General features: G+C 50.4%; 1 protein-coding gene across 4 annotated transcripts in view; it reads right to left on the reverse strand.

The window, feature by feature from the left end:
- The window catches only part of APBA2 (amyloid beta precursor protein binding family A member 2), a 130,441-nt gene extending 104,706 nt beyond the window's left edge, over nt 1–25,735 (reverse strand). For 3 of the 4 annotated variants that reach the window (XM_043434446.1, XM_043434445.1, XM_043434442.1), the window contains exon 1: nt 25,332–25,565. The gene's annotated coding sequence lies outside the window, so the exon portion shown is untranslated. Of the gene's footprint in view, nt 1–25,331; nt 25,566–25,717 lie in introns of those variants that run through there. The other variant, XM_043434444.1, reaches the window with a different exon arrangement.
- Between the last annotated feature and the right edge of the window lie 869 nt (nt 25,736–26,604).

Genomic DNA, 26,604 nt, shown 5'->3' on the forward strand with positions numbered 1-26,604 from the left:
GAAGCAGTTGTTGCTGTTCAGTCGCTCAGTTGTGTCTGCCTCTTTGCGACCCCACGGATTGCAGCACGCCAGGCTTCCGTGCCCTCCACTATCTCCCAGAATTTACTCAAATTCATGTCCATTGAATTGATGATACCACCCAACCATCTCACCCTCTGCCACCCCTTTCTCTTCTTGCCTTCAATCTTCCCAGTATCAGAGTTTTTCATAATGAGTCAGCTCCAATGGGAAGCAGACTCACATCCAGATGGGCTCAGGGCAGCAAGCAGACTGCCCACCAAGCTGCGACGGTGTGGGGTGGGCAAGGGGACCATCGTGGCAGCCACCTTTTGTTTTTTCAAGTGGGAAACATTTCTGAATGGCTTAAGCAGGATGTATTCTGACGTTTAAAGCTCTATTAAATTGAAGAAAGAGAAAGAATCCATACCCGGCTCCATACGGAACAAGGGAATATCGCTAGCCCCCAGAATGTCGATGAATTAAACTCCTTCCCTGATCCTGCAGAGCAGCCCTGGGTCTGGGCATCTTATCTCTGTCAAGCAGGCTGATGGGCAAGCCGCTGCCACACAGCCCCACGTGAGCTGCAGATGTCAGCAACGCACTATCTTCTTTGTTCAGGGGACACAAAGCAGTCCAGCACTGATGGCTGTGTTCTTTCTTCCCAACAGGACCTAATTGGTACTGTCCTCCTCTGGTGTCTGGTCTCCCTGGACAGGGCAGGAATGCAGCCAACAGAACCCAAACTACGCAGCTCACAGGCTCCTCCCTGGCTCAGTCAGGCCTCAGTGCACTAAGCTTCCAGCTCAGGATGCAGAACCCGGGCACAGAGGGTCTTCTGCATCTAAAGGTCTTCATGTGAAGTCATAATTTTTATTTTTTTGGCTGTGCCACATGGCATGTGGGATCTTAGCTCCCCGACCAAGGATCAAACTCACATCCCCTGCATTGGAAGGCAAAGTCTTAACCACTGGACCTCCAGGAAAGTCCCTGAAGTCAAAATTAAAATCACATATTTTTACAGTCCTATTAAAAAAAATCAATGCTTCTCACTGAAAAACCAGAAAATGCAAGTTATTGATTTAATGACTTCCTTTTCAGAAAAGAATCACATATATGAAACTTTAGACAGTCCCTAAAAATCAACATGTATGATCCTTGAAACTCTAAATAAAAAAAAAAAAAGAAACTCTAAATATCTGAATTTGAAATCATTTCCTATCAAACCCATTCAATAGAATGCAAACTATCTCAAGCATATACACTATTGTTAGTGTATAATAGATAGAAGGAATATAAAACTAAAATTTCAAATACACGCAGTTCTATAAAAATGAAAAGAGAAACATTGTTTCATTGCTATATGCAGGATCTCCAAAGATGATGTTTTGGAAACCAGCCATGGCTTTGACATTTATGTAAACAAATCAGTGACTTCTGTGGTGGTCCAGTGGTTAAGACTTCACACTCACAGTGCAGGGGGTCCCAGGTTCGATACCTGGCCAGGGAACTAGATCCCACATACTGCAACTAAGAGTTCACACACTACGCTAAAAAGATCCTGCATGCTGCAGCTAAGACCTGGCACAGCCAAATAAATAAATAATTTTAAAAAAAGAAAACAAATCATTGTGATGTACTGGGACAAGGTCTATGAGAGGATAACGGTGGGAAAACACAAAACAGATAAATAAAGTTGGAAGACTCATGCTGCCTGGTTTCCAGAGTTACTATGAAGCTACAATAATCAAAACAGTGTGGTGCTGGTGAAAGAATAGACAGATAGATCAATAGACTAGAGCAGGGAGCCCAGAAATTGGCCCACGTAATAATAATCTACTTATCTTTGACATAGGAACAAAGGCAATATGATGGAGAAAAGATGTAGTTTTTTCAACAGACAGCCACGTGCAAAAAAATGAACCCAGACACAGACTTCAGATCCTTCACAAAAATCAATGGATCCAAGACCTAAAAGTCAAAAACCAAAGCTATAAAAACTCCTGGAAGACAATGCAGCAGAAAAATCTAGATGAACTTGTGTTTAGCAATGACTTTTTTAGATATGACACCAAAGGCATGATCCATGAAAGAAGGAATTAATAAGCTTGATTTCATTAAAAGGTAAGGTTTCTGCTCTAGGAAAGACACTTAAGAGAATGAAAAACAAGCCACAGACTGAGAGAAAATATTTGCAAAAGACACATCTGATAAGGGATTTGTCATGCAAAATATACAAAGAACACTTAAAAGTCAACAATAAAAAAATAAACAACTCAATTATAAAATGAATAAAAAATGTGAGGACACCTCACCAAAGAAGGAAACAGCCAATAACCATATGAAAAGATGCTTTTAATTTGGGCAGTGCAAACTAAAACGGCAGTGAGAAGACATAGAGAACAGACCTGTGGGTGCTGGGGCGGGGGGGCGGGGTCGGGTGTCGTGCAAGATGCACTGAGAGTTTGGGATGAGCAGATGCAAACTTTTATCTATAGGATGGATAAACAAGGTCCTACTGTGTAGCACAGGGAACTGTACTCAGTATCCTGTGATAAATGATAATGGAGGGACTTCCTTGGTGGTCCGGTGGTTAAGAATCCACCTTTCAATGCAGGGGACATGGGTTTAATCTGTGGTCGGAGAACCCACACGCCACAAGGCAACAGCCTGCACGCCCCAACTACAAAATCCTGCACACCAGAACTGGAGAGGAGCACGAGCAGCACAACAGAGATCCTGGGTGCCGCAACCAAGACCCGACACAGTCAACTAAAGAAACATTCTTTTAAAAAAAGAATGTGCATTAAAAAAAATAAATAAATAAATTTTTAAAAAAATAAATAAAAAATAAAAAAAGAATGTGCAGGAGACACGGGTTCGACCCCTTGTCTGGGAAGATCCCACATGTCACAGAGCAACTAAGCCCATGCACCACAACTACTGAGCTTGCACTCTAGAACCAGAGGACCGCAACTACTGAGCCCACCTGCCACAACTACTGAACTGCGTATGCTCTAGAGCCTGAGCTCCACAACAAGAGAAGCCACCACAGAGAGAAGCCCTTGCATCACAGCTAGAGAGGAGGCCCCACTCGCCACAGCTAGAGAAAGCCCACACAGCAACAGAGGCCCAGCACGGCCAAAAATAAATAAATAAATAAAATGGTTTTAAAAGGAGACAAAAGCTGTTGTTAAATGAATAAGTAACTTTTACCACCGCCATCAACAACAAAAAGCCAGCAAAGAGATACTACTACATATCTGCCAGAATGGCCAAATTCAGACACTGGCGACGCCTCGTGCTGCTGAGGATGCAGAGCGACAGGAACTCTCATTCACTGCTGGGGGGGATGCACAGCGGTACAGCCACTGGGGAAGATAATTTGGCAGTTTCTTAAAAAGATAAACTCACTACTCTTACCACAGATCTAGCAATCTCACTCTTTGATATTCTACTTCCCAAAAGCTGAAGATGTGCGTTCACACAGAAACCTGCACGTGGTGGTTTACAGCAGTTTTATTCGTAATTGCCAAAGGTGAACATGAACAAGATACTTCAGTAGGTAAATGGATAAAGAAACTGAGGTCCACCCAAGGCAATGAAATATTATTCAGCACTAAAGAGAAATGAGCCAGCAAGACATCAAGAGCTTCCCTGGTGGTTCAGTGGTAAAGAATTCGCCTGCAATGCAAGAGACCTGGGTTCAATCCCTGGGTTGGGAAGATCTCCTGGAGAAGAGAATGGCAACCCATTCCAGTATTCTTGCCTGGAGAGTTCCATGGACAGAGGAGCCTGGCGGGCTAGAGTCCATGGGGGTCACATAGAGTCAGACACAACTGAGGTCTGAGCACATAAGCACATAGCTGAATCACTGTACTACCTGAAACGAATACACTGTCAGTCAACTATACTTCAGCTGAAAAAATAAAATGATGTATGTGTTTTTCAAAGCCAGACCTGAAGGGAAAAAAAGACTGGTAACTCTCTTTCCCAACCAACGTGAGTGGTGTGCTGTCGAGGACTGGGGCACAGTCCAGGCACCCCAGATGGAAAGTTCCTTCACAAGCAGCTCTGTGGACAAGAAATACCCCCCAATCCCCTTCCTTTTGACAGACTCTGACAGCTGCTGTTAAGATGCAAGTCACATAGGCCGAGGCAGCACTTTAATTTACTGCCTACCATCAAGGTTTCAGCAGGAATTACTGTGCCAGATACTGTTAACCCGCCAGTCCCTGAGCTCTTCTCATTTCCTGCCGGGTGTTGTTGGACACCTTCTGCTGCAGCTGCCACCCCGCACCCTGCTCCCGTGAGGACAGACATCTCGGACCCCACCTATCACGTAACTACACAGATTGGTCAGTCACTGGCTGTCACCAAGCCCTGAAGAAATGAGACAAGTCTTTCACTCAGACTGAGTAATACACTACTGCAGGGGCTTCAGATGAAAAGCCACATTCCCTGACCCCGACTTCCTCACGCCACTGCCCAATCTTTTCCCTTATTTCTGACTTTAATTCCTTGGGTGAGGACTTACCTGGTGGTCCAGTGGCTAAGAATCCACCTTGCAATGCGTGGTATGTGAGTCCAACCCCTGCTCAGGGAACTAAGATCCCATGTGCTGCAGGGCAACTAAGCCCGTACACCACAACAAGAGAAGCCACCACAATGAGAAGCCCGTGTGCCATAACTACTGAGCCTGCACACCACAGCTAGAGTCTGTGCACTGCAGCAAAAGATCCCACTGGATGAAACGAAGGTCCCCAAGTGCCACAATGACTCAACATTCTGTAATAATATATAAGGAGAAAAATCTGAAAACGATGGATTATATAGTATAACTGAATCACTGTGCTATCCACCTGAAACTAACACAACATTGTAAATCAACTATACTTGAATTAAAAAAAAAAAAAGACAAACCCTGTAGGATTCTGCTTATATAAGGTCTCTAGAGTAGTCAAACTCGTAGAGACAGAATGTAGAACCCTGGATTCCAGGGGCTTGGGGTGGGGGAAATAGGAAGCTGGTGTTTATGGGAACAGTTTTCAGTTTGGAAAGATGGGAGCAGTTTTGTAGGTAGATGGTGGTGATAGCTATACAACGAAGTGAATGTACTTAATGTCACTAAACTGTACACATAAAATGACTGAAGTGGTACATTTATGTTATGTATATTTTATCACAATATAAAATACTAGAACAATAGATACCTTTGATGTTAGAAGACAGGAAGGGGCCCATCAGCCATCTCAACAGCTGATTCTCACAGGATGTTTCTTCTGCCCACAGAGAAGCCCCAGACCTGGGGTAACCCAAAGAGAAGCCTCTGTCTAAACAATAACCTTGGTGGAATTGATAAGGAGCAGGGCCCAGGGCCCTATGGGGCCCCTGGGCACAAAGTCTTTGTGTCCCCCATTTCCTTGATTATAGGAAACAGCCTTCATTCAACCTCCATGACCTTCCCTGATTTCCAAGGGGCATATTCAAGCAGTTGTTAGTCAGGGAAGGAAGGGGATGCAGGACCAGGAAGAAACAATCGAGAAATAGTAGTGCAGCCTTGGAGTAAGGTCCTGATTCCCCATCAATGGATACACACAACAGTAACTTTGAGCTATTCTGTAGATACTGAAATCCCTCCAGGTGGGAGAAGTTAACAATTAGCGATGGTACACTGCCCACAAAAGCATGTAGACTCCAGAATATTTGGGACCTGAAGGCCGATGATGCTGACTCCTGCTTACCTCACCACCAGCCCATCAGAAGAATGTCCAGGAGCTGATCACACCCTCTCTTACTATAAAACTTCTCACCCTCCTCTCCAAGTTGGGACACACGGTTTTGACAGCATGAGCCTGCACTATCCCCCTTTGCCTGGCAAAGCAATAAAGTTCTCCTTTTCTACTTCACCCAAAATTGTCTCCAAGACTCAATTTAGCACCGGTATACAGAGAAGCTGAGTCAAGAAGCATCACTGTCAATGAACAAGGAGTCAGAGTCATTCCAGGAGGATGAGATGGGAAGCAGAGCTCTGAATGGTGAGGAGCCAAATTTCTTGTCAAAATCAGGAAGAACTAAAAGAATCTCACAGGAAGCACCATGCGGGTGGTTCCGGAAAATCCAGGAGCTCCAGCCTCATTCAGGAGCACAGTCCTGCACTCAAGGGGCACCCGAGAGAAGCCAGAGGTATAATTTATTCATTTTTCATATTTATTTTTATTTACTTATTTATTTGATTGCTTTGGGTCTTAGCTGTGGCACGAAGGATCTTTAGCTGCAGCATGAGTGATCTAGTTCCCTGACCAGGGATCAAACCTGGGCCCTGCATCGAGAGTGCAGAATCTTAGCCACTGGACCACCGGGGAAGTCCCCAGAGGCATAATTTATGAATGCACAGGAGGATATTTTTACCAGTAGTAAAGTGGATTTTTTTAACAACATTAAGACTTTTTAACAGGCTTGGAAATGAAAGGGTTCTTGTCTGTATGGGTCAAGACAAGATTATCTTTCTGACACTTCTGAGGCTCCACCAGGATTGGTTCAAAGAGAAAACCCACTGTCTCCAGCATCTGCTCCTCAAGAAAGGCAGATTTTATGGCTGAAAGGGCCACCAGGCTCTCCCGAGTTGAGATACCAGGCAGTTCATATACACTTTAACCCTGGAACATTTCACGAGCCAGCTATGGGGAGAGATGGCGACCGTTGACCATGGGCTCAACAGTTGACTGTGGGATCCCTATGCTCCAAAGTCAATGAAAGCAGTTTTGTTACAGAGAATGGCCAGGCCCTGCCAGCTTCTCTGGGACCTGTGCCTCCATCCCACCTGCCTCCGCATCCCCACCAGCATCTCTGGCCATCACAGCAGCCCGTGAAATACCGCTCTGCCTGGCCAAATCATTTGGCCCTGCACGCAAAATGTTTCTGGACAAAATGCAGCAAAATAGAAGCTGCACAGGTCCCAAGTCCAACCCAGGCCCCTCCTTCACCCTCCTTGCCTGGGCCACAGTAGGCCTTTCCCTCGGAGAACGCAGGTGGCTTCAGACCTGAGCCAGGATATACCACGGGGCCAGAACCATGAAGCAGGCTTCAGTGACACATTTTCCACTAAGCGAAAGAAAAGTGGGCAATTGTGAGCAGCCATATGAATGTAGTGAAATGCTGTCACAGTCCAATCACTGGAAACAAAATCCATCCCATTTGGAGCACTGTCATTGCAGCCCATTGTGCTCCAGATAAGGCTGATGGTCTGAAGAAAAGGGCTCAAAATTGAAAATCAAAGAGCTGCTCCTCAGTGATTCCCAGGAAACGAGGTGCACACAAGGTTTTACACCCACCCACACAAAGACCTGTCCCCAACCCACACAGAGAATCCTAAAGTCACCTTAGATTTCGAACTTTCAAGTAACACACAACGATATAAGTAAGTCCTTAACAGTACTGCACTAGCTGAGTTGTTGTTCAGTCGCCCAGTCATGTCCAACTCTTTGCGACCCCATGGGCTGCAGCACGCCAGGCCTCCCTGTCCCTCACCATCTCCTGGAGTTCATCCGAGTTCGTGTCCACTGCATCAGTGATGCCATCCAGCCATCTCATCCTCTGACACCCTCCTCTCCTTCTGCCCTCAGTCTTTCCCAGCATCAGGGACTTTTCCAATGAGTCGGCCCTTGGCATCAGGTGACCAAAATACTGGAGCTTCAGCATGAGTCCTTCCAATGAATATTCAGGGTTGATTTCCTTTAAGATTGACTGGTGTGACTGAGTTACCACACTTTAAGGACCCCACCTCTCCAGGTCAGGGGGGATCTGACAAAGCTAACCCCACCACCATGAAAAGCTGCCTGCCCCTTTCTATCACTCAGAATACAAGTTCCAGGGACTTCCCTGGTGGTCCAGTGGGATAGGGCTCTGCACTTTCACTGCAGGGGGCATGGGATAGATCCCTGCTCAGGGAACTAAGATCCTGTAAGCCAAGTGGTGCTGCCAAAAATAATAATAATAACAGCTAGAATACAAATTCCAGAACCCATCCTACATTGGAAGGATCCCAACAAAATAGAACTCCTATCACAACAATCAGGGAAACACACTGTTCTCAAATAACAGAGCCCACCAGCCCCCTGGTGTCAGAACTCACTCACACTTATCTCCCACCCAAGGCCTTGACTTGTCATCCATTCCCACATTCTAGGGGCCACTTTCTGTCTACAGCAGCTGTCCCATTCCTACCCCTTGCTATCCCTCCAACCAGAGTTGCTGATACCCCAGGGAAAGAGTGGGTCTTCTTGCTAGTTGCTCCCCCACAAAAATATGACATGGCTGGCCTGGTTCTGCCTCCTACGGCTCTGAAGACACCACAGAAAGCCCTGCCGATTCCTCCCACTGGACACCCTCCTGTGAGTGGAGGAAGTGATCCTGAACAAGACCAGAAACAGGGTGTCAGGGACTATAGTGGGGAGTGGGTTCCTGGAAGATGGGGCAGCAAAAATCCAAACACTCCCAGCTCCAGCAGGCTCTAGACATGCAAGATCGTTATCTGAAGGCAATATTTGAAAACCAGAAATGCTGTATCTCTATATTTTAATTATAAAATAATAGACAGAAATAATAATGAAATAATACACAGAAACTGCAACTCAGAAAACAGCATGTACCCGAAGAAGGTTCAAAACCATTCCTGAATGTCAGCATCTTAGCAGTGGGGACTTCTCTGGTGGTCCAGTGGCTAAGCCTCTGAGCTCCCAATGCAGGGGGCCCCAGGTTCAATCTCTGGTCAGGGAGCTAGATCCAACATGCCATAACTAAAGATTCTACACTCCACAACTAAGACCCAGCACAGCCAAATAAATAAAATAAATGAAAACAAAATGGAGAAAATAATTATTTTTAAAGAATCTTAGAAATGACAGAGACACGCTTGTTTACACAAAGTGCCGCAGACCTAGAGGAAGGGAACCGTGGCAGAGAACAGCAGGCTTCTCAGCCTCCCCCATTCGGACTGGACCTCCATCAGGCAACTTTCTTTCTGTCTTTTAAGACTCTCAGGATTTGAGAATGAGGCTGAGTACATGAGCACTTTAAAATTCATTACCAGGAGGTTCCCACAGACTTTGCTTTCATGCACAGGAAACAGTCCATTTTTCCAAGCCCTTGCCTAAAAGTCCAATTTGGGGGAACTGATGTAGATTGTTCCATTTTGGGTTCTTCAACCGGAGGAAATTTTAAAATTCTTCCTTCCAGCTCAACAGAGCGAATCCACAAATCTGCTGCCTCTGAGAAAGGAGGACAAAGACCCCCATGGGGCCTCAGAATTGGGCAGCAGCTTCTCCCTGGATTCTCAGGGCTGCTAACAGCGTCCACGGGGACAGAACATCAGCCAAGCATCTCGCAGTGGTGACCACCCTGACCCATGCACTAGGGCAGTCCCAGATGGTTCAGGAAGAGGGTAATGCATCAATCCAATTCGCCAAACCAACAGAAAAATAAGATTTTCTTTTTTAAATTTTTGGCTGCATCCTGCAGCATTTGGGAACTTAGTTCCCAGACCATGGATCAAACTCAAACCCCCTGCACTGGCCCCTGCACTGGAAGTGCGGAGTCTTAACCACTGGACCATCAGGGAAGTCCCCAAAATAAGATATTTAAAACATAAATAATGACTTGTGGACACGGAACAACAGGCTAGTTCAAAATTGGGAAAGGAGTACATCAAAGCTGTATATTGTCACTCTGCTTATTTAACTTAATATGCAGAGTATATCATGAGAAATGCCAGGCTGGATGAATCCCAAGCTGGAATCAAAATTTCTGGGAAAAATATCAACAACCTCAGATATGTAGATGCTACCATTCAAATGGCAGAAAATGAAGAGGAACTAAAGAGCCTCTTGATGAGGGTGAAAGAGGAGAGTGAAAAGCTGGCTTAAAAACTTAACATTTATAAAACTAATCAGAGCATCCAGTCCCATCACTTCATGGCAAATAGAAGAGGAAACAGTGGAAACAGTTACAGATTTTATTTTCTTGGGCTCCAAAATCACAGGGGATGGTGACTGCAGCCATGAAATTAAAAGATGCTTGCTCCTTGAAAGGAAAGTTGTGACAATTCTAGACAGCATATTTAAAAAGTAGAGATATCACTTTACCGACAAAGGTCTGTATAGTCAAAGTTATGGGTTTTTTAGCAGTTATGTATGGATGTGAGAGCTGGACCATTAAAGCAGGCTGAACACCAAAAAATCGATGCTTTCGAATCATGGTGTTGGAGAAGACTCTTGAAAGTCCCTTGGAGAGCAAGGAGATCCAACCAGTCAATCCTAAAGGAAATCAACCCTGAATATTCATTGGAAGGAGTGATGCTTAAGTCGAAGTTTTAATCCTTTGTCCACTTGATGCAAAGAGTCGACTCACTGGAAAAGACCCTGATGCTGAGAAAGATTGAGGACAGGAGGAAAAGGGGTCCACAGAGGATGAGATGGTTGGATGGCATCATCAGCTCAATGGACATCCATTTGAGCAAACTCTAGGAGATAGAGAGGTCTTCCCTGTAGCGCAAATGGTAAAGAACATGCCTGCAACACAGGAGACCCGGGTTCAATCCCTGGGTTGGGAAGATCTCCTGGAGAAGGGAATGGCAATCCACTCCAGTATTCTTGCCTGAAGAATCCCATGGACAGAGGAGCTGGGTGGGCTACAGTCCATGGGGTTGCAAAGAGTCAGACACGACTGAGCGACTAACACTACTACTAGGAGATAGTGATGGACAGAGAAGCCTGGCGTGCTGCAGTCCATGGGGTCATAAAGAGACAGGACTTAGAGACTGAACAACTACAACAACTAATGGCTTGTAAGCCCAGGGGTTCCAGTCCCTGCCTATGGGGTCAGCATCCCAGCAATCCCTGCCTGGGGTGAGGAGCTCCCAGGGAAGGGATTTCTCTCTGGAAGAACATCGTCACACCTCAGTATTGGCCTGTGTGTCCTGGGGAAGCCTCTGAGGCTCTCCACAGGCCCCCCCATTGGTTCTTGGTTTCCTCTCAAAACCCACAAGCAAACCCTGGACAAGGGTCCCCAAGGAGCCTGTGAGCTGGGAGGTCCCAGACAGGTAGCTGGAATGGTATTTGCTGGATGCTGCTCAATGGTGCAGCATCACAGGAGGGAGTAGGGATGGGGAGGAGCAGTGTGAGGGCAGGGGTTGGGGGAGAGGACAGGAAAGGGGGAGGGAAGGAAAGCAGGCCCCGCACGCACACCATCTGTGGGCATCCGAGCCTTTCTAGAGGTCAGTCTGCAGTCTTCACCTTCAGCCCAGCCATTCTGCTTCTGGAAATGTATCATAAAGAAAGAATCAGGGGATCTGACAAAAGAGAAGAGCAGAGCTACAGGGTATTTATCTCAGCATCCTTCAGGGCAGCAAACACTCTAAACAATCCCAGTGTCCAAGTGAGGGGCTGGTCAGTGCCTGATGGACAAACTCCCATTGCAACAGGTGGAAGAACAGCCGAGAGGAGGCGTGGGTGAAGAATGCACGTGCCAAGCTCATGGAAGAATCCCTCCCCGCTCCCCACCATTAAAGGTGCTGTCTGTATCACAAACACCTGCCATGAGACCAGCGAGAGGCTGACCACAGCCGCAGAGCCTGCTGTGCCAGGCCAGCTCCCAATGGGCCCAGAGGGTGAGGGCAGCACCGATGCACCCATGCCCGGACCCCAGCCTCCGCCTGGACAAACACACCCCTCAGACCCCAGTCCTGATCCTCAGACCACACAGGAGAAGCCAGCATGCTATCCCAACAGCAGGTCAGGGATGAGAGTCCATCCATGAGAGCCAGGAGCACGCCCAGAACCACTGAGGCCACAAGGTGCTACCCCACCCACTTCGCATCTCCATGGACCACCTTGGAAGAGACCACTGTGCTATGGATCTCGTCTATTTCAGATGGAGCAAGAGCAGAGACCATACGGGCCCAGTGCAGATGTGATGACCACACGCAGGATACAGCCCATGAAGCCAAGTGGTCACTGCATGGGCAGCTGATGGACAGTCTCCCAGCACAGCTGGAGGGGTATGAGGGGCCAGGGAAAGTTGTGGGCACAGACAGCAAGACCTATAGGAGCTTGGGCAGGGTGGCCTGGAAAGTGCCAGGCAGGGGGCTCACAGAACACCCAACTAAAATTTCTAGGCTGACCCAAAGAAGTTGTACAAACACACACACACACCCCGCTGACCCAAAGGAGTTGTACACACACACACACACACACACACACACACACACACACCTGGTCTCTCTCTGGTTTTCCACTCACTGCAGAGCACATGATCCTCAAATGTTCAGGCTGTTTGTGTCTGGTTTTCCTTAAGGGCTCAGCTTCTTTGTGCATAAGGAAAACTTTCATGGAGAGAACGAATCTGTATCAATTACTTGAGCAGAGATCTCAGCATCCTACTTGGGTTTATGGACTCTGATTTCATTTTGAAAACACAATGTGTATCTGCATATTAATAAGCACTTGTTGGAATGGCCTCATTTAATCATTTCACATTAAATTAAATATAATCTTGATTTTGATATTATTGTTCCAGCAGGAAAAGAAGCCATGAGTCAGTCAATTGGAAGTTCTCCTTGAAGATTCCAAGATGCTATACTGTTCTTTTTTTCCCCACTTTTCATTGAAGTTTAATATAGGTACTGAAAAGGTCCTTATTATAAATTTGAATCCACTCAGGCAAACCACATGCAGAACAAGAAATGAGACACTGTTTTTGCAGCAATACAGATGACCATACTAAGTGAAGTCAGAAAGAGGAAGACAAATACCATAAAATATCATACCACAAATACCATAAAATGGAATGTAAAATATGGCACACGTGAACCTACCTACAAAACAGAAACAGACTCACAGACATGGAGAACACACTTGTGGTTGCCAAGAGGGAGGGGTGATGGAGGGAAGGATTGGGAGATTGGAATCTGCAGATGCAAACTAGTATACAGAGGATGGATAAACAAGGCCCTACTGCATAGCACATGGAAATATACTTGATATCCTGTGATAACGGCTATATTTAAACTGGATAACCAACAAGGACCTACTGTACAGCACAGGGAACTCTGCTCAATGTTATGTGGCAGCCTGGATGGGAGGGGAGTTACGGGGAGAATGGGTACATGTATATGTATGGCTGAGTCCCTTTACTGTCCACCTGAAACTATCACAACATTGTCAACTGGCTATATCCCAATACAAAATAAAAAGTTTTAAAAAGATGTATATGTTCTCTTCATATGACCATAACTAAAAAAAAAAATCCTGCAATAAACCATAATGGAAAAAGAATACAAAAAAGAATTATATAATTGAATCACTCTGCTATACAGCAGAAATTAACACATTATCAATCAACTCTACTTCAATAAAATTTTCAAAAAAAACAAAGAAAAAAAGAAACAGGACATTATCAGCATCCCCCAGAAGCCCTCTGCCCTCCTGGTGCCCCTCTAATCACCATCTACCAAAGGGCACCCCGACTTCCCACCCCACATGGATAAGAAGCCCACTGTCCTTCCCATCAGTGGAGCCGTGCGGGAGGAACTAACGACTCTAGTGTCTGGGGTTTTGGCTCAGCGTTATGTGGCAGGACTCCTCCGGGCCACTGCACACGTGCAGGTCTTCAGGATGGCTTTGTGTGTGCAAGCCTCGGTGCAAGGGGAGCAGCTGCTGGGGGACCTCGGACTGTCTGCAGCTTGGGGTGACAACTACCTGCCTTGGACGCCCCAGTGCACACGTCCTGACAGCTCTGTTAGCCCCTGTGGCCCCTGGAACAAATGGGTCCCAGATACATGGCTTTAAATGACTCAAGTTCAGGGAACTGGGAGTCTGGAAGCAGGTTCAGTGGCTGAGGTCAAGGCATCAGCAGGGCTGCTCACCTCCTGGAGACTCCAGGGGTGATCACCTCTGCTGACAACCCTTGACATGTGGTCACAATCCTTGACAGTCTCTGCCTTCATCATCCTTGCCTTCTCCTCTGCTTTCACTCTCCTCTGCCTCTCTAAGGACCCTTCTGGGGAATTCCCTGGCAGTCTAGTGGTTAGGACTTGGTGCTCTCACTGACAGGGCCCCGGGTTCTATCCCAGGTCAAGGAGCTAAGATCCCACAAGCACAGTGTGGCACAGGCAAAAAAACTAAAAAATATATATATATATATATATATATATATACATACACACACACACTATGTGTACTGGCAGTTTGGAAGTGAAGTGAAAGTTTAGTCAATTAGTCATATCCGACTCTTTATGACCCCATGGACTGTAAACGGCCAGGATCCGCTGTCCACAGAAATCTCCCAGGCAAGAATACTGGAGTGGGTTGCCATTCCCTTCTCCAGGGGATCTTCCCAACTCAGGGATCGAACCCAGGTCTTCTACATTACAGGCAGATTCTTTACTGCCTGAGCCACAAGGGAAGCCCCAAGGTTCATACAGTCAAAGCTATGGTTTTTGCAGTAGTCATGCACAGATGTGAGAGTTGGATCATAAAGAAGGCTGAGCGCCGAAGAATTGATGCTTTCAAACTCTAGTGCTGGAGAAGACTCTTGAGAGTACCTTGGACAGCAAGAAGATCAAACCAGTCAATCCTAAAGGAAATCAACCCTGAACATTCACTGGAAGGACTGAAGCTGAAGCTCCAATCCTTTGGCCACCTGATGCGATGAGTTGACTCCGGAGACCTCATGACTGATACTGGGAAAGACTGAGGGCAGGAGGAGAAGGGGACAACAGAGGATGATATGGTTGGATGGCATTACCAACTCAATGGACATAAGTCTGAGCAAAGTCCGGGAGAAAGTAAAGGACAGGGAAGCCCGGCATGCTGCAATCCATGGGGTCACAGAGAGTCAGACACAACTCAGTGACTGAACAACAACAAACAATATACACACACACTATTGGTTCTGGTTCTATGGAGAATCCTAACACAGTTACAGTTCATATACATTTCCCTCCTTGATGACTAATGGAGTTGAGGACCTTCTCATATGGTTATTGGGCCTTTTTAAGGGGTGAAATGTCTTTGGGACCTTTTTCTATTTCTTTGTTTCCTTTTTCCTGGACAGTGCATTCTTTTAAAATGAGTAATCTGTTAGAACATTTTCCACTAAACACGTCTATGGAGAGGAAATGTGTTTTTGGTGTCAGGCCATGAGACGTGAGGTCCAGGTGGGTGCAAACAAGGAGCAGCCATGAATTCTGGACAGTGAACACCAACCACAGCCTCAAGGCCCCTATCAGCCTGGACAGTTTCCAGAAAGAAAACACACGAGAGCCTGAAGACCACTGTCGGTAACTGGGATGAGCGAGACAAAATTCAGTCCCAAATTAATGTGCTATGCCTCCACTCACTCCCTTGAAACAAGAGCTAATGTCATTTCAAGGAAGTGCTCATTACTTGGGACATTCTATTTGTATTTATACAAATGCATGTGTTTATGGACTCTTCTGCATCAGTCAGCAGCAGCTGCTGCCCACGTCTGCACAGTGATGGCCCGTCAATGTCTATGGGTATCCATGTGGGTACCATGGAGAGGCAGCCATGCCGCCAGCATCACCTCTGGCTTTCTGCCATGAAATACTGGATGTTAAATACGCCAGGGACTTCCCAGGGGGCTCAGTGGTAAAGAATCTACCCGCCAATACAGGAGACACAGGAGACGTGGGTTCGATCCTTGGATTGGGAAGATCCCTGGAGGAGGAAATGGCAACCCACTCCAGTATTACTGCCTGGGAAATCCCATGGACAGAGGAGCCTGGCGGGCTATGGTCCATGGGGGTCACGGAGTCAGACACTACTGAGTGATTGAGCACACACACACACACACAAATACACCTAAGTCTGACTTCTCTTTATCACTGTAAAGGAAGAAAGCTGGTTTGAGACATCAGTCAACACAAACTGCAGCATACTCTTGGTATTTGATGAAAACCACCAGGAGAGCTAGCCTGAGACCTGCTCCTCCTGCAGCAGCAACCCCCACCTATAGCAGCCACATGCGCCTTGAAGGCAGAAAGGTCAGCGCACAGACAGCACCCCTCCCCAACAAATGTATCTTTCTCCCAACAAATCTTGACTCCTACAATAACTGCCCCGTAACTATCAGGCAGCTTCCACCGCTGGCGCAGGGCAGTAAGCCATGCAAGAGGCATTCACCAGCATCTCAGCCAGGTTCTCAGGAATGATACCTACCCCGACCTGTGCCAGCGCAAACAGCAGGCTGACTAGAAAGGGGAGCAGCTTTAAGATGTTTTCTTTCTTTATTTTTGGCTACACTGGGTCTTTGTTGCTGTGCGGCCTTTCTCTAGTTATGGCGAGCGAGGGCTACTCTCCAGCTGTGGTGCACGGGCTTCTCACTGTGGTGGCTTCTCTTGTTGTGGAGCACAGGCTCAGGAGTTGTGGCACACGTGCTTAGTTGCTCCACAGTATGTGGGATCTTCCCAGACCAGGGATCAAACCCGTGTCTCCTGCATTGGCAGGCATATTCTTTACCACTGAGCCACCAGGGAAGCGCTGAGACTTGTCTTCTGACCCTTCATTACCCAGAGGATGAACAGCACATCAGAGCCCAAAAGAGGAAGAGAAGACAGGAGTTGTGAATGCCCAGGGTTTCAGGACCCCAGAGAGAAGCCCTTCAGGGCACCCCTCCAAAAGCTCACCAGCCTGCAGAGGCCCCTGGAGCCCAGCTTCCTGACCTGCAGCCTGGATCCCCTCTCCTTCCCCCACCCTAGCCCTCTGCACAGCTGGTGCAGGACTCGGTACCCTCCCTACAGATACCAGAAAGTCCCCAGGAGCCTTGGCCATGGGACGAGGACAGCCGCCTGCTGGGCAGGACAGCCCCGTTACCTCGACCTGGGTCCCTCTAGACTTTCATGCTTGCCAACAACTGGACAGAGGCCTCCCAGCCATCCATCCGTTGTCCTTCCAAATAAGTCAGCAGGGCCATGGAGTTTAACTCCATGTGAGCAAATTAATAACATGACTTATGGTTTGCCAGGGATTTTGTCGTTCTTATAGAGGAACAGTGGCAATTTAATCTAGAAAGTCTATAAATCTCTAAAGGGTAAAATTAAACATCCGAGATAGCAAGGCCGGGATGTGGACACGGCAGCCTCTGCCCACGTCAAGCAGGGAGCTCCACCCTTTCCCACTCCCCAAGCCTCCCCCACCTGCCCCAGCTCTCAGCACACCCCACTCCTCATCCTTAACCATCCCTCCCGCGGTCCCCTGGGTCCCGAAGCTGAGTGATGGAAACACCTCCTAGATACATCACAGGCAGAGTACGTGTTACCCCCCTGTTCTGCCCCCAACCACAGTGAGATGCCCCCACATGTCCAAGGCTGCTCAAGACTCAGACGGCCAAGACCCACCATCTCCTGCTCTGACCTGCCCAAACCACATTATCCCACCACCAAACACTCAGCCCCCACCCCCATATTGGGTACCCTCTCCAGACTGGCCCCTCTGGCCTGAGCTCTAGATGGGCAAATCCACCCACTCTTTCAGGATGGGGTACCTAACCCAAGTCTCCCCCACCCCATGCTGGGTGGTCACACCTTCCAGCCTGGGCTACTCTGGGGGCACTCTGAGGCCAGAGTCATATTCGGCATCTGATCCCCCCACACCCTCCAGTAGTTCCCCTTTACTCCTCTCCTGACTATACCCAGCTCTAGACAGGGATCAGAACAGTGGAACAAAGCCAGCACTCAGGAAACACCTGTTGAATGGATGGATGGGTGGATGGGTAGGTGGATGGGTGGATGGATGGGTGGATGGATGGGTGGATGGGTGGGTGGGTGGATGGATGGATAGATGGGTGGGTGGATGGATGGGTGGATGGGTGGATGGGTGGATGGTTGGATGGATGGATGGGTGGATGGATGGATGGATGGATGGATGGGTGGATGGATGGGTGGATGGAGCTCCTGTCAAAGGGGCTCCGGGGCAACTAAAGAGAAGAGCACCTGCCCCTGGACTAACACTGCAGAGACCTCACAAATGAGAGGGCTGGGAGGGAAATGCTAGGGGCTGCCATTTAAGTGCCTGGCACCCACTGTTTCCATTATCAGACAAGTCATCTCATAATGGATGAAAGGAGCAACACATGCAGAGTTAAGGAAGGGTTCCCAAAGCTAGGAGTGGAGAGAATGCTGCCATATCCAGGGACCCCCAGGGCAGCTCCCTCATGAAGTGGACGCAGCAAGAGATGTCTCTGCCTCGGACGGGGGTGGGGGGTCACAGCCACTAAGGCAGCACTGTTCTCACTGTGCTGATTAAGCACAGACCAGCCTGTGATCAAGAAGAAAACCATTCCTTGAGGAAATGCAATTAATTGAAAAGCCGAAACCTGAGAAAGCCCAAAGGAGACACACAATCAAGAGTTCTCGGTCTGGAGGGGCTCCTGCTCTGAAGAGTTTCAGTTCAGGGACGTCCTCCCAAGAGCAGAGAGCTGACGGCATGTCCACCCTGCCACACGCCAGCTCCCTCCTGTTCGCCCCTCAAAGGGCAAGGAAAGGTCATGGGCAGAATCTTTGCTGCACACGGACATGGAGAAAGGCACGTCCAGGCAGGGCTGAGGTCAGACCTGCCGCAGGGACTCACACTCAAGCTGTCAGGCCAGGCGGGCAGCACCAGGACCCACTCTCCAGTGGTCAGCCCCCAGGGCTCACTGCCACCAGAGGGGTCCAGCTAGAGACCCAAGATAGCGCCTGGTGTCTAAGCCTGGCAGGGGAGCTGGGACACACACAGACACACACACAGAGCACGCCCAGCGACTGGCACCAAGCGGGTGCTCTACTGGAACAGACGCTCACACATACACACACACACATCTGGTCTCGCTCCATCCTTGCCGCAGTGGCTGGCTGACAAGGAGGAAAGAGCAGGCCTTGATGTGCCCCTCTCAGGAGGAGGCCCTCGCTGGCCAGCGGCTGCTGGAGGCTTCCTGGACCTCCCGACTCCCCAACCCTGACAGCTGTGAGAGGCTCTGGGTGACAGGCACAGATGTCAGAGCACACAGCCCGCCATCACACCAGAAGACCCAGGACCACAAACCAAGTTTCACTGAAGCAACTTACACACCTGCTGCCTGGTTGGGGAGGTGGGGTAAGAAATCCATCATCAATAAACACAGGCACCCACTCAGCAAACAGGTCTCCTAGTTTCCAAACAACGGATTTTTCCACGGATTTTTCCAAGACTCTGACAGACCAACAGGGGAAAACTAAACAACATTTCTTTTTCAAACTTTAAACTTCTTATTTTATATTGGGGTTAACAATGTTGTGATAGTTTCACGTGGACAGCAAAGGGACTCAGCCATACATATACATGTATCCACTCTCCCCCAAACTCCCTTCCCATCCAGGCTGCCACATAACATTGAGCAGAGTTCCTTGTGCTATATGGGAGGTCCTTGTTGGTTATTCATTTTAAACTACATTTTTTAAATGAAAATTAGCAATGCACATGACAGCTCAGAGAAATTCATGTTTAGAGCTGCCTTGCTGGAGAATGAATTCCACGAATGTAAAACCAAATCATGGAGAAATAAATAAACACATATTTTTAAAAAATACTATCATATATAGGGTTATGAACAAACTCAGACACAAGTGAGCAACTGGACAACAACAAATCACACACAGATACATATCTATCTCCCAAGTGAAAATTCTAAATGCCACTAGTGGTCTCCTACTCCCTGACTGTTGACTAACTAGAATTTGTTGAGAACAAGTGCCTAAGTATTTCACAGCTGAGTGTTTTTTAGCTGAGTTGAGTCCAGAGGCAGGAAGTGCAAAGAACCCATGGTACCTCTGAGTGCAAAGAGAAAAACACCTTACAAATCCAGCAACGACAGTTGCGCTGAGCGGCAAGCTCCCAGGCCCTCTTGCTGTCCCCATGAAGGCCCCTGGGTTACCCATGATGTGTCCATAACTCTCCAACCACCAGCCAGAGCTCAAGGTCCACAGTTCACCACCACCAGATTATCTAAGCACAGGCTGAAAATGAGCTCCTGAACTGTATCTATCACATAGGTTTCCCTGGTGGCTCAGCAGTAAATGCACCTGTCAATGCAGGAGACACAAGTTCGATCCCTGGTTCGGGAAGATCCCCTGGAGAAGGGATGGCAACCTACTCCACTATTCTTGCCTGGAGAATCCTATGGACAGATAAGCCTGGCAGGTTACAGTTCATGATGTTGCAAAGACTGAGACACAACTGAGCGACTGAGCACACGTACACACCTATCACATAAGTGGTCCAAGTCCTAGTCATGCCCACCCAGTTTAAAAACAAATCTGATGCAAACTGGGCCCCAGTGAGATGTTGAGGGGGGAGGTAGGGAGGATGCAGGTGATACAGGATTGTGGGGGAGGGGCATCATGGGCTCTGAAGGCTCACCAACCAATCTCAGCAATGCCTGAAACAGTAGCAGCCTCAAGCAAGTCTCCACTGCCTGGTCCTAGGTCACCTCGCTGCCAAGTGAAGACGTGCCTCTCATGCTTGGCGAGGAACTATTTAAACAGCACATACTAAGGAAGAGAAGGCAACACACAGAAGTGCCCAATGAGGGACTTCCCTGGAGGTCCCTTGATTAAGACTTCACCTTCCAATGCAGGGGGTGCAGGTTCAATTTCTGGTCAGAGAACTAGGATCCCACATGCTTCACAGCCAAAAAACCAGAGCATAAACAACAGAAGCAATATTGTAACAAATTCAATAAAGACTTAAAAAAATATCTCCACAACAAAAGAATCTTTAAGAAAAATAAAAAGTGCCCAGTGATGTGTATTTCATCCCAGTTTCTCCATCCAAAACTACCTTCAAATGCCAGAGCACTTCCGTTTTCAGAAAACCCACAAGATGCAAATATCTGTGCGGTCAGGAGATGCCGGCATCCCAAGCTTGTATTTTTTCTCTTTAATTTTGATCCTTCATGCACAAAACCACAGATGAAACCCCTTACATCAGAACAGCACCTGAGAGTGTAGGAAGCATGACAGTCTCCCACTAGGCTGCATGTAAAGCCAGCAAAGCTGACCCTTCAAACTCCCAGTAAAACAAAAGAAGCCACAGCCAGCCTGTGGCCACCGGCATCCATGAAGTTCTGGCCGAGCACCAACCTCTCAACTCAGTTCAGTGCTGGACCTCTTCTGGGATCAAAACCAGCCCAGCAAGAGCTATCAGGCACCTGCGACGGAGGCTGAGAAAGGCGCCCAGGGCTGGTGGCTCACCCAAGGCCCCAGAGATCAGTGACAGAGTTTTCCTCCTTATAAAACCAGTGGCCCCCTCCGGTGGGGCCAGAACACGGGTAGGGAGAATCAGGCGGGGTGGGGAGGCTTCAGGAGGGGCAGGCTGGCACCCAAGGACAGGCGGAGTGGCCGGGAGCCTGGAGACACGAGGTCCGACGTAAGGGGAAAGACCAGTATAGAAACATCCAGGTGAAGAAGGTAGGGAACCTGAGCCAGAGGGGGTCTTGTTCCCAGCACATCCATAACCGACCGAAGTGAGCGCACGCACAGCCTGAGAGCTGACCATCCAAACAACCGAGAATCCCAAAGGAATTTCTGTGGAGGATCAGAATGCCCACTCCAGGGGCTGGATGGCCTTCCGGCCATGTGACATCTGGCTGCCCTGCCCCCCCCACCCCCCCCCCACCTCTCCATTACTCTCTCCTGCCGCTCCAGTGCAGGCAAGTTTCTGCTGGAGGTCTGGGAGCGACCCAGCTGTGAATGCAGCTGTTTTTAGGTGTGGGGTCTGGGGAAGGGAGCAGCAGGGCACCAGGCTTGTACTGGAAGGAAGCACGATGCTCCTGGGATTTCATTCATTCATTCATCCATTTAACAAGTTGGGCTGAGGATCAACCAGGTGCCAAGCACTATTCTTGTTCCAGTGACACAGAAGTCAACACAGTCTCTATGTTGGAGTGGTAAGAGACAGAATAAACAAAGTATATAAATCATAAATTGTGTTAGGTCCTAAGAAGAAACACAAAGCAGGGTTAACATGAAAGGCAGAAATGATGTTAATTTATGTAGGGAGCTGAAATACAGACAGAGCAGTGAGTGAGAGAGCAAGCCAGGTGGACATCTGGAGGAGGCACATGCCAGGGAGATGGAAAGCAAGTGCAAAGGCCCTGAGGCAGGCAGGCGCTCAGCAAACTTGGCAACTGACAGAGAAGAAGGGAAAAGTCCATATTCATCTGGGATGATCAAGGATGGACGCGGGCCAAGGTGGCAGGTGGGGATGGGTTGGGGATGACACAAAGTAAGCCTGGGCAATGAGCCTGCCTGACGGCATGGCTGGGAGCGAGGAAAGGAACATGCAGAAATAAAAATCAGGCTGAGGGTGTGGAGAAGGCTCTGGGGAGCCACTGCAGGCTTGAGTGAGGGACACCAGCCCAGCCCAGCCCAGGACACCCTGCAGCTAGCACAGAAATCACAAGTCAGGCAGCAACAGCACCCGCCGAAACGGGGCCGGGGGGGTTCCCAAGAAGACTCGTGAATCTCAGCCCCACCGAGATAGCCTGGCTGCATGACAACGAGGTCGCTGTCCCTGGCTCCCTTGTGCATCCAAGAGGACTGGGAGAGTGGAGGACTGCCCACAGAAGAGGCAGGGAAGAGGCGCCCACGACGGCTGAGTCAGCCTGTGCCTGCAGGCTGCTCTGAGGCACCAGCTGGAGCCAACCCAGGTGGTGGGGGGGCCTTGAAAGGGGCCAGAGAATCCCCCTGTGGGCACACAGCCAACTACCAACCACCAACTGGGCCCCACTTGGTGAACAATCATCTCAGACATGACCAACGGGATGGAGCCACACAACCATCAGTGTCCACGTCACTCCTCATCCCAGCCAGGTCAGGGCTCAGGGACCCCAGCTCTCTGTAACTCTCTCAAGGCAGAACGCTGCTTTCTGCCACTTGTTCTGGAAGGAAGCCCTCCGTGCCAGCTCAGGGCCTCCCTCTGTGGCCACCTGCTCCCAGTCCTCCAAATTTCCCTGACACAAACGTCTCTCCAAGACTCCAGACCCCAGTGTAACCAGAGGCCCTGACCTGCTGAGTCCCTGATCAGGTGCTCAGGGCTTAGGATGGGGAGGAGTGCCCAGGCGGAGCTGAGGCCCTGGGCGGCTATGCTTGTGCCCTGGGCTCCTGTCCCTCCACAGGCCTCAGGGCAGCCCAAGTCAAACAAAGCCCAGCCCAAGGCAAACCTCCCATCACATGAGCTTTTCCTAGTTCCTCAGTTGTGTCTAGGAAACATTAAGGTGTTTTGGCACTCCCTCTCAGCTCCAGGGGTGCGACTGGTGTCTTTTACAATTATCTTTTATTTTTATCCCACATTTCTTAGCTCAGTTGGCAAACTGGATTATTTATGCGCCTCCATTTCACAATCCATCCCCACCAATTATCCCTGTGAAACTAATTTTTTTTTAAGGGTTAGAAGTACCAAGGAAGAGCCAAGTTAGCAAACCACAAGTCCAGCCCGGAGAACACAAGCAAGAGGCCAAAGATTAAGAAACTGACCACACAGGCTTCGCCCACCTGCCAGCGCCCACCCCACCTTTCATGCTCACACACGCAGGCGCGTGCGCGCGCGCACGCACACACACACACACACACACACACACCCCATCTGGTTCAGCCCACACTTCTCCCAGGCGGAGAAGCCCAGTACCCTGGAGATGGGAAGGCAGGCAATGGGGGAGGGGCCCGACCATGCTCCCCAACCAATGAGCAGAGGTCTGGAGAGCCAGGCCCCACAGCAGACTCTCAGGGCGCCTGTCACTAAGGCCACCACCCAGACCTAGTGCAGCTCTGGAGACCCATCCAAGGGTCTCTCTGCCAGGGCCATGGGGCCCACCCAGGAGGCGGCCCACTCAGCAAGCTGACTCCTCAGCAAGCTCCAACTCGCTCACTAACACCCTGGACACCATCCTGAGTGCCAGCAGGCTCCATGCCAGGGTCATTTGCTGCTCAGGAGCCACCAACCCCCTTTCCTGAGTGCAGATGGAGGCAGGACAGACAGCCCCCCAGCAGTGAGGGCACAGGTCAGGGCATCCCGGCTGGAGGACCCTCAGTGTCCCCTGAAGAATGGAAGCCCCCCAAGAGAAGGCAAGACCCTCCCCCTCACCTCACCTCACCAGAAGGCCCACTAAATCAGAGGCTTGAGAAAGGAGCCACCCACCAGGCTGTGGGTACCTGCAGAGCAAACTAAACGTGCACCCCAGGAAAAGCTGTGTGGTTCCCATCCTGAAAGACTTCAGGTCATTATTCCCAAAACCACTGTTTTTCTCAGAGAGAAAGAAGGAGGGCAGGTGTGGGGGTGGGGGGGGGGGCGGTATTCTCAGAAAGGGGACAGAGGCTGAAGAGGTCAGGGACAGCTCAGCCCACGGGATGAAGGGCACAAAGGAGATTTCCCACTATGGGGTTGACCGTCCCCACGGCCATTTATGAGTTGGCTTAACCACCAGATTTGAGGTTGGCCCCTATCAGGCCGGATCCAAACATATGTGAAAAAATTAAGTCTTCCTTCTGCAAGTAAATACTAAGTTGAGACAAGCAGGTACAATCTCAGTCTCCATGCTCAGCGAGGCTCGGGCAGGGTGGGCCCCTCGCGACCCTCCCTCAGCACCGGGTCCAGGGCAATTTCGACCCTCAAGCCCCCAGCCCCGCGGCCTTGGCACACCGAAGCCCGCTGCCCGGCTCGGGGGTGGGGGCCTCGCCCTTCGCATGGACCATCAGTAGCAGCCAAGCCGAGGGGAAAGGGGCTGGGACGACGGGGCAGGTTCGCGCCGCGCCCCCAGCCCAGCGCCGGCCGCCCAGGGGAACCCGACTGTGTGATTTTTAACTGAGGAGTTTCTCCCTCTGGGCCTCGTTATAAAGGAAAAGGTTGGAGGGCTAGAAAACCGGGGCTCGGCTTCCCGGGTGACAGGGAACCCAGAAAAGACCCCAAACTCGGGAGTTGCCGCCCCTCACGGGGACTCAGTACCAGTGCCGAGAGGGGCCGCGGAACACTCCAGCGGCCGGAGCCAGCCCGGCGGGACCCGAGCGGGCAGCCGCCGTGGGTCTGCGTCCCTGGTCTGTGCCTTGTCGCCCCTCGCCGCCGCGCCCCCGCCTGGGATGCGCGAGCCACCAGCTCGGCCCCGCCGCGCCCGCCCGGTTCGTACCCCTGATCCCCGCGGCGCGCCCCGCCCGCAGCGCCGCCCGATCGCGCCCCCCGCGCCCGCCCCGGCGCCCCCAGGCTGAGGCCGCTCTGGGGAAGGGTCGGGCGGCCGGGACCCCCGCTTACCTGGCCCGAGCTCCGGGCAGTGCGGGTGCACGGCCGCCGCCGCTGTGTCCCCGAGGCCGAGCGCCGGGCCGCCGCCGCAGCTCTTTGTGAGCCGCGCACCGAGATGCTGCCGAGCCCGGGAAGCTGGATAGCGGCGGGCGCGCCCCGGACGCGGCGTACGGCACGCAGGGCCGCCCCTGCCCGGCCCACGCAGCGGGGCCCGCGGGCTCACCCCGCACCGGCCTGCGGCTGGACGCCCGCGCCCCGCCCAGCCCTGGCCTCGCCAGCGCCCCTCGCCGGGCGAGAGCGCGCGGCGGGAAGATCGGGAGGAGGACAAAGATGCGTGCGCGCCCAGCCCCCTCCCCGAGCCCTCGCCCCGACTCTCGGCGGACTTGCACGGGGCGCACCTGGGGCCCGGGTCCTGCGGGGCCGGCCTTGGGGCCCTGGGAAGCACAGATTCCCCGGCGCCCCCGGCACCTGAAGGATGAGGAGACGCGGGGGTCTAGTCCTCCGGCTGGTGGAACAGGTGACAGCGAGGTGCCCCTGCGCCCGCACCTGCCCCGGGCGCCACGCTGCCCCCTGGCGGGCTCCCGAGCGCCTGCGACGGAAGGTCCTGCCCACCGCGCCCTGTTCGGCCCTGCGCAGAAGTCGCAGGGAGACCGCGGCCTCTGAGAGACCCCTCTGGAGGGCAGGCCCCCAGCGTCTCCCCACCACAGATTACTGGCTGCGTGCCAGGCCCCTGGGAACCATCCCATCACCCCGTTCCCAATATCCTGTGCTGCCCTGGCCTGACCACTGACCTCCCCTCCCCCAGGGCCTCGCCCCAGCCCTTTCCCTCCTTGTCGTCCTAAACGGAGAAGGACCCAAATCTATAACACACTAAAAAAAGAAAGAAAGAAAGAAAACTATAACACACTATACTCCAATAAAATTACAAAGAACTCAAGTGACTCGATTCTGCCCACCCATAGAATCTAGGAAAATCTGCCCAACTGCAGGCCCTTCCCCACATCTAGGAAGACTCTTTTTCCTGTAAGGTGGATATTCAGTGTCCAGAGGTTAGGATGTGGGCATCTCGGGGGTCATTGTTCTGTCTAACAGACATCGAGAAACGTCTGTTCCGAGAAGCAGTGTGCATCGTGGCTGAGGATCCCAGCCAGGCCAGCACTCACCCGGGGCCTCTGACCTGAGCTGGTGTCTCTGCTCTGCACACTCAGTTTCCTCCACTGTTAAATGGGGAAATACCATGACTTGCCTTCAGGGATAGGCACAAGACTTGGTGGCACATGCACAC

Source organism: Cervus canadensis, chromosome 17, assembly GCF_019320065.1.
Source record: "Cervus canadensis isolate Bull #8, Minnesota chromosome 17, ASM1932006v1, whole genome shotgun sequence".
Lineage (NCBI taxonomy): Eukaryota > Metazoa > Chordata > Mammalia > Artiodactyla > Cervidae > Cervus > Cervus canadensis.